The sequence below is a fragment of the Phoca vitulina genome, unplaced genomic scaffold (assembly GCF_004348235.1).
Source record: "Phoca vitulina isolate PV1807 unplaced genomic scaffold, GSC_HSeal_1.0 scaffold15, whole genome shotgun sequence".
NCBI lineage: Eukaryota > Metazoa > Chordata > Mammalia > Carnivora > Phocidae > Phoca > Phoca vitulina.
Genome location: NW_022589718.1, coordinates 25,742,647 through 25,751,106, shown reverse-complemented (window position 1 = coordinate 25,751,106; position 8,460 = coordinate 25,742,647). Strand labels below are relative to the sequence as shown.

At 42.7% G+C, this 8,460-nt stretch overlaps 1 pseudogene; it reads right to left on the bottom strand.

Moving 5' to 3' along the window:
* Positions 1-556: 556 nt before the first annotated feature.
* On the bottom strand, positions 557-685 carry LOC116638057 (annotated as a pseudogene).
* Between the last annotated feature and the right edge of the window lie 7,775 nt (positions 686-8,460).

Genomic DNA, 8,460 nt, shown 5'->3' with positions numbered 1-8,460 from the left:
CATGTACACATGCAATGGAATATTATTCAGTCATAAAAAGGAATAAAGTTCTGACACGGGACAACATAGAGGAACCTTGAAAACCTGATGCCAAGTGAAAGAAGCCAGTCACAAAAGGACAAAAAGTGTATGATTCTGCACACGTGAAGGACCTGGAAGAGGCAAATTCTTAGAGACCAAAAGTAGATCAGAGATTACCAGGGGCTAAAAGGAGGAGGAATGAGGAGTCACCTTTCCATGGGTACAGAAATGATGACAAAATAGTGCTGATGGTTGTACAACCTTGTGAATGTATTTAATGCCACTGTATTGTAACTTAACAGTGGTTAAAATGGTAAATTGTATGTGTATTTTACCACAATAAAAAAAATACAAAAATAAAAATAAATAAGAGGTTGGATGCCTTGGGCCATCGAGTTCCACTTAGGGCCCTTTGGCTAAAAGAAAGACAAGACCATGCTTCCAAAGCTTTTCTGTCACCGATCATTTGCAATCTTCCTCTTTAGTTGGACATCCCCTCCCTGATCATTCCTGCTGACCTTACTCGCAGCTTCTAGTCTCACAGACTGGGGAATGCGTTTGTTCAAAGCCCTCATTTTTGGTTTTAATCAAAATTTTAAAATTATCTTGAAAGCAAAATTGCTATTTAACAAACTATAGAAATGATCCCTGAAAGTATAGTCTTGCAAAATTGCTATTTAAAGTAAACTGGGGTTGGGGGGGCCTGGGTGGCGCAGTCAGTCAAGCGACCAACTCTTGGTTTCAGCTCAGGTCATAATCTCAGCATTGTAAGATCGAGCCCTGTGTCAGGCTCCATGCTCAGCGTGGAGTCTGCTTGAGATTCTCTCTTCCTCTCCCTCTGCCCCTCCCCCATGCTCTTGCGCTCTCTCTCTCTCTCAAATAAATAAATAAATAAATCTTTTAAAAAATTAAATAAAGTAAGCTAAAATATAACCGCAACTTCCGGGAAACTTCCCTACACATGTTATCGATTCCTAGCCCGTCTGTGATCAGCCTACTTTTAATCTCCTTTTCTCATATTTCAGAAAGTAAGAATAAAATGGCTTTGCTTAAGTATAACAACCTAGCCTCTCTTCTGATCTTGTTTACTTCCTTGTATTAGATGGTTTTCTAAAACTTGCCTGGAGGTCCCTCAAGCTGGCTCCGTCACTAGGATGCTTAGAGAATGTCTGTATTCCCTATGAGCACTCGTATCAGATTTGCTTTTTAAGTTTCAGGAGGCAGAAAATCCCTTAAAGATTTTCTTTGTAAATAAAGACCTTTTAAATAGAGCTGATTATCCATTTCACATGAGATGGGGAAGCTTTACCCACGATTAGTGTGCATGGCTTGAACCTGACTCAAGGTCACCAGTTAACCCATGCTCAGAAGAACCTAGTAGGATAAAAATGAAGCGAATGTGGAATGGGCTGTTAACAGATGGTGATAGTTACGTTTAGGCGTTAAACATTATTCTGGATGTTTCTGTGAGGGTGTTTTTGGATGTGATTGACATTTAAATGAGTGGACTTTGAGTAGATTGCCCTCTATAATGTGAGCAGGCCTCCTCCAAAAAGTTGAAGGCCTGACTAGAACAAAAGCTGAACCCTCCCCTCCCTCCCCCAGAGGGAATTCTGCAGCCGACTGGGACTGGAACTACTTCAGTGGCTCCTTCCTGAGTCTCCAGCCTGCTGGCTCACCCTGCAGATGTGGACTCGCCAGCCTCCGTAATCCTGTGAGGTAATTCCTTCAGATTCATTTCTTTCTATATATACACACAACCTTTTGGTTCTGCTTCTCTAGAGAATCCTGACTAATACACAGATCTAGGGAACAAGTCCTGAGTCCTCTGCTAAAATGTGCTCAATAATTTCAGCAAGTCAGTTAACTGAGCCTGAATTTCTTCATCTATAAAACAGAGATTTTTATATTACCTTGAAGGGGCTGGAGAGAATGTATACAAAGCACATGACGTATTGTGGGTGCTAAACAAAGAGTAGCTTTTAAGAGGGAGCACTACAAACATGAAACTAAAGAAACCACTTCTCCTCCCCTTAAGGAGCTGATACCCTTGCAGGAGAGAGAAATAACAATGGAGGTGCTGTGTACCAATACCAAGCAGGTAATGCTACACATTCACACTCTTGGGTCTGAAGAAAACCGAACACACCGCCGCAAAATATGCCACCTTGGCATAAGAATTGTTTTGAGCTAAAGGCAATTAGCTCTCTCCACTCTCCCTGTCTAAAAGCAGGATATAAATTTCCATTTATAAAGGTGTGTCCCTCTTCCTATCAAGAAGAGAACTCCCCGAGAGAACTCTTAGCACCTGAGATGACTCTTATCTGCATAACAAATCTTAACTACAAATCTTACAGCCCTATTTACTTTTCCTTCCCTTAACTTCCCATCAATTACCAACAGATGCCCCCAACCCCTTTTCCTTTGTCTAGCCTAAAATGGTATATATGCCCCAAATACTAACACTCCCTCCTTGGGTCACATTTCTTTGTGAACGCCAATGCATCTTTACATAATTAAATCTGGTTTTTTTCTTGTTAATCTGTCTTTTGCCAATTTAATTCACTGGTCGTCCAGCTACTGAGTATAGGAGGGTAGAGAAAAAGGTTTATCTTCCCTACAGTATCATTAAAAATATAGGAGACCTTGCGATTAAGGCTTGGCCCACTCTGAACCGATATTCCCAATCTCCAATCTCAAACCTATTCTTCTCCTCTTGAATTCATGGTATATTGACCTAGAGAAAATAAAGACAAAGATATTTAGGAGGGTAACACTGGCAGCTAATTGGGTAGAATAGCTGGGAAAGTAAGAGTAAAATGATCCATAATTATGGGTGGACTACAGCCAGTTTATTTTTGTTAGATGTTGAAATTAGATCTGTTGAGTTATATATTCTCTGAGCTTCAGTTTTGCTCATCTATAAAATTCAGTTAGTGGTATGCAGTAGGAACACAGAAAAGCTGGAATCATTGAATAATGGATAGATGAATGGTTGACAGTCATGTAATCAAAAATTGTTTACCATACCCTAGGCTAGGTGGTTCCAAGGCAAAGACAGTGGAGTCAACAGAGAATTATGTTTTATATTTTTAAGTTTGTTTATTTATTTAAGTAATCTCTGCACTGAACATGGGGCTCAAACCCATGACCCCAAGATCAAGAGTCCCATGCTCTTCAGACTGAGCCAGTCAGGTGACCTGAGAATATGTTTTAATGGGATGACAGGGTAAATGGAGAAAGGAGATGGATTCTGGAAAAACTGAAAGAATGTCAGAAATAATGGGGCGCCTGGGTGGCTCAGTCGTTAAGCGTCTGCCTTCAGCTCAGGTCATGATCCCGGGGTCCTTGGATAGAGCCCCGCATCGGGCTCCCTGCTCGGCGGGAAGCCTGCTTCTCCCTCTCCCACTCACCCCTGCTTGCGTTCCCTCTCTCGCTGTGTCTCTCTCTGTCAAATAAATAAAATCTTAAAAAAAAAAAAAAAAGAAAGGAAGGAAGAATGTCAGAAATATTGGGAGCCTTCTGACTCTGAGGGCCTGTTCAAGTATTTAAACTTCAAAATACTTTCCCAACCTCATTTTTAGTGAAGGAAGTTATATTAAAGAGTAAGATAGAAAACCGATGCCGTTATGAACCAGAATAAATCTAGTTACTACAACACTGAGGGAGACCAGTTGGTCGAGGCAAAGGAACGTGGATACTCCTGGTGTCAGTAATCTAGAGCTGCTATTACTTGCTTTCCTGACCCTAAGATGATTCTGGGTGAGCCCATAAGACGAGATATTTTGTCAGACCTGAGTTCAACCATGTAGACCTCAGACAGTGTGTAACATACTGTTTGTTGGTCCAGCCAGTACCCAAGGAGGAGTCGGTTATGCGCACGCCTCTGTACGCACAGCATGGGGATTCTCTAAACTCCAGTTTACCGATGAACACAGAAGGGGCCATGGAAGCCTGAAGAATGTATGTTCCTTTTCTGCTCTTTTCCTGCACAGGTGCCAGTGTGTTAAAAGTGGAAGCAAAGAGGCAGCCTGTGTTTTGATTTGGTGCTGAACAAAACACTATTTGCACTCTGATTTCTGTCCGAAGAGTACAGACAAAGGGATTCTACAAACTTAAATATGGAGAGGGGAATTCTCTATTACTCCCTAAATTCCTAACTTGAGCTCAGCTATCCCATTCTCAGTACTGAGGGGTTTTCTACACTGAGTCATACGGGTAACCTTCAGGCTATCTCCAGAGGTAAGAGGAAGTTGGTGTAATTCATGTGATAAAAATTTAATACACATCAATTCTTTATGTTTATTGCTATTAGTTTTTCAGGAAAAAAAAAGTGATAAGGTCCCTACCCTCAAAGATTTTACAACTGGGAGTCAAACATAAAAATGAACTAAGGCTAGGGACATCTTGGTGGCTCAGTTGGTTGTGTCTGCCTTCAGCTCAGGTCATGATCCCGGGGTCCTGGGATCGAGTCCCGCATCGGGCTCCCTGCTCAGCAGGGAGCCTGCTTCTCCCTCTGCCTGCCGCTCCCCCTGCTTGTGCTCTCTCTCTCTCTCTGTCTGACAAATAAATAAACATCTTAAAAATAAGTCTCTACACAGAGTACACTTACACTGTTGATTTTAAGACAAGACTGAGCACACTAACCTTTATTGAGGATCTACTATGTTCCAGGTACTAGCATAGGAACTTTCATTTACCCCTCTGATTAAGCTGCCCTAGCTCACCGGCTAGGTGAGAGATGCTAATCTCCATTTTACTAAGGAAAGCTCCAGGTAAGAATGGTTAAGGAACTAAATAAGCGTCCTTTGACCCAGAGTTTTGATACAAAACCTAGGAATCATTCTACTACATCGAACCTAATGATAAGTATCACAAGTTTTAATGAAAGAATGATCACTGTATTTTGATGAGTCCAAAAAAACACAATCTCCTTGGCTTCCCTGAACAGCACCGCTCCCAGCTGAACAAGCACAAGACCTTATAAGTAAACTCGTCTGCATTCCATTGGCATAAATTCCCATCAGACAGCCCTCTCCCTTCCCCGTTCCCATCGTCTGGCTTTTAAAGAGGTAACTGCCCTCCTAAGGAAACTTTTTTTTTTTTTTTTTTACCACTAACAGAGAGCAAAGGCCCTTTCTGAAAACTTTGCTGTCCAGTAACACCTCTGTGGAATCATTCAACACATGAGGATTTTGTGTGACTGTATAATCATGTTGGTTTTGTTTTCAGAGTGGCCACAAAGCTAAGTTCAAGGCCAAGAGTAAAAAAAAGTTAAACTGAGGATACGACTTTTCCTTGTAGTGACGTGGAACTGTCAGATTTCTCTGCTGTTTTGAGGTGTGTGTACGCTTGCACATTCCATATACATATCAGAAACCTGGGAATCTCACATCGACAAGTTAATGGAGACTATGACTTGGCTATTCTAAACGCCATGCAGATAATGTCCAGAAGAGCTCATCCCGCAATCATGCTTTGGCTCTCAGTTGATCATTTCATTAACGTGAAGATTAGACAGGAAATACTGTTTTTAGAGAGTCTGGAATTTTAATAAGTCTAAAGACTCCTGATGGTCTTATTTTATTTGCAGGGTTCCCAAAAGGACTTTCACAGTGTACTTAACGGCCAGAAGTAAGCGTTTTCTTACTGGGCAAAACAAAAGTTGAACAACACAGGTGTATAGTCACGCGCTGGTGTACGGGTGCGACAAAGATGTGACATTGGGAGCCGAGAGAGAAGCACCCCAGCCTGGGCGGTAGCACCTACAAATATGAAAAGGACAAACAAATAAAATAACTGACTCGGTGTAAAAATAAGTTGGAGTGGGGGAGGTTTTCTGTGCCTTTTGAAATTATGTAAAGAAAACCCTGGCCTCGGACCAGAGGGGACAAACGGCAGCCTTTATGGGGCTTTTGCGGGCTGCAGGACATCAGCCTGGTCTTTAGTATCATTCAAAAAGCTGAAACTGATTCATCCACACCTATTAACATATAAACAGGAACACAGGCATTAAAAAAAAAAAAAATGGTTCCTGGAGGCGGCAGCATGCTCTTTTCACTCACCCCCTAGCTCAGTACCATTTAGTTAGTTTTATGAGTCCCTCTAATAAATGAGCTGAGGTGGTTTACTATAAAAGGGTTTAATGGTGAAGAGCCATTATGCAGGGTCATAGAAATATAAGAACACCTGCTACAACAAAGGTCCCTAACAATACATGCCGGCTTTATTCGAGCCCGAGAGCTTCGGGGAAGTTGTTAAAACTGAGGGACACAGACCTTCATATGTGGGCCTGCACGAGAAGTAGGTGAGGGCTCTAGTTCTCTCAACTTCATTACCAGGTGTTTTGTTACAATGCAAGCAAGTCTCAGGCCGAATTCAGCCGTAAAATAAACATTTGGAAGCCAGCAGGCGCAAAAAAAGTTGTACAACCAGTTCTGTAAACTCAATGAAGTACAGTTCTCTGTCCTACTGGCTCTCTGACAAATTCCTTGCATAACAGACTCACTGAAGGCAGATGTGACAACATTCTAACAGCAAGATTTAGCCCAACGTCTAGTCAATCAGGTGGGAGAAACTTCCGACAAGCTCTGGATACATGTCTATTTCAAACCCTAAGACAGAGACAGCATTCGGAAGGGCGTGCGCTATCAACTAGGCTCTCTAGACCGTAATACCCTGCTTAAGTAGGGTCAGGAGGGTCTGATAGAGTATTTTCAACCAACTTACGTATTTTGAACAGCTTCAATGTCGCCAATGAACGTTACTTCTAAGATCCATTATGCTAAATAACAAAGCAGTTGGTTCTTACAGGGATTGAAGAGCGGGGACGTGCTTATAGTCGCCTCTAGAGCAAGGGCATCCTGATAACCTTTCAAATTCCAGCAACCTTTCCCCGAAGTGTGTTTTCATCCCTGAGTAGAGTCCTTCGACATTACCTGCACCTTCAGTGTCGATTAAAAACCCAGAGACTGATACCACACTGCCTATGCTGAAGTTCTTGGAAGTTCATTGTGGACATTATAGCATTTGTAAATTAGGGCATTTTATTGTTTCTAGTCAGAGCCCAGACAGGGACAGGGGTTACAACTTTGGGATCTAACCTTAAGAGAGTCTTATCTTTCTTCTTGCCATGGTCTGGAGTCTTGGGCAGAATCTGCCCAGAGACAAATAGGCCTGTCTCCTCACTCCTGCTCCTCGGACCAACCCAATTTAGAAGGTGATGGTAGCCAGGCTTAGAGCTGGTTCCTTCACAGGCTCATCCGTGCAATTAGGCCACAGAAGTGATTTTTTTGCCTCAAGCAATTTATTTGAATTTCAACATTTTCTTTCCGCAACTCTTAACGTGGCCTGATGTTTTTGATTTGCCGGGAAAGTTTCAGAATATCAGCCTGGTTAACACCAGCCAAAACACCATCATAAATACCACACTGGGGGTGCCTTAGGCAAAGACACTCTTCTTGACCACACTTTAGCCAGGCCCCTCTGAGCCCACTTTCTGACTGGGCCTCGGCATTGGGCCCTGTCTTTGGCCTCCCTAGACCATTTATAGCAAAAATTCTGCTAAGTGCTTTAGTGAGATTTCCCCCACCCTTGATATCTGACCACTGTGGCCTGCCTTCAGCAAAATCCTAAGTCAAGTTAGCAAGCATTCCCCCTACCCTTGGTGTCTCCTCTTAGTAATTTTTTATCTACCAACCCTTCAAACCCCCATTCAATTCCTTGGCTATAAATCTCCAGCTGTGTGTTCAGAGTTGGGCCCCATCTATCTCCCCTGTTGTAATAGTCTTGACACCTATGACAATAGTCCTGAGTAAATCATCCTTACCATTTTAACAAGCGTCAGAATAATTTCTTCTTTAACAGTGATGGTACCATGACTCAGGATCGGATTCCCCATTGGACCCCTGGGCCTCTCACCCAGGACCCCAAGTGCGCATCTTTGAAACCTTTGTCTTCACTCTTGACTCACTGATTGAGGACCCATTGGTGAGTCCAGCTCCTCAGCCAGTACTCCTGATGGCAGTCCACTGAATCATGGTAAGGACAGACTTTGATTCTTAAGATTCTGAATGTACTCTCCAAGGCTGGGTTAGTCTCAGGCTTCTTGGTTTGAAAGGTACCTTCTGGCTAGCCATTCTTCCCTGTCTCCTTATTTCCAACGCAGATACACTCCCTTAACTGCTGGGCTGGAAATCCTTCCTGGCTCTTTCTTTCTAGTGGGGATTCACTCCCTGATGCTTGGCCTAGAAATTTTTTCCTGGCTCTTTGTGCCTCTTCGTTCTATTTGATCCTGCTTTTTCTATAGGAACTTCTCAGTCGGCTGAATCCTTCTTAAATCCCTCCCGACTATATGCTCCATCACTACCATGCTACTTCTCTCCCCTTTACTTCTTGTTGCCATGATTTCACTCAGGAGAATTTGGAACCTTGGTGGCT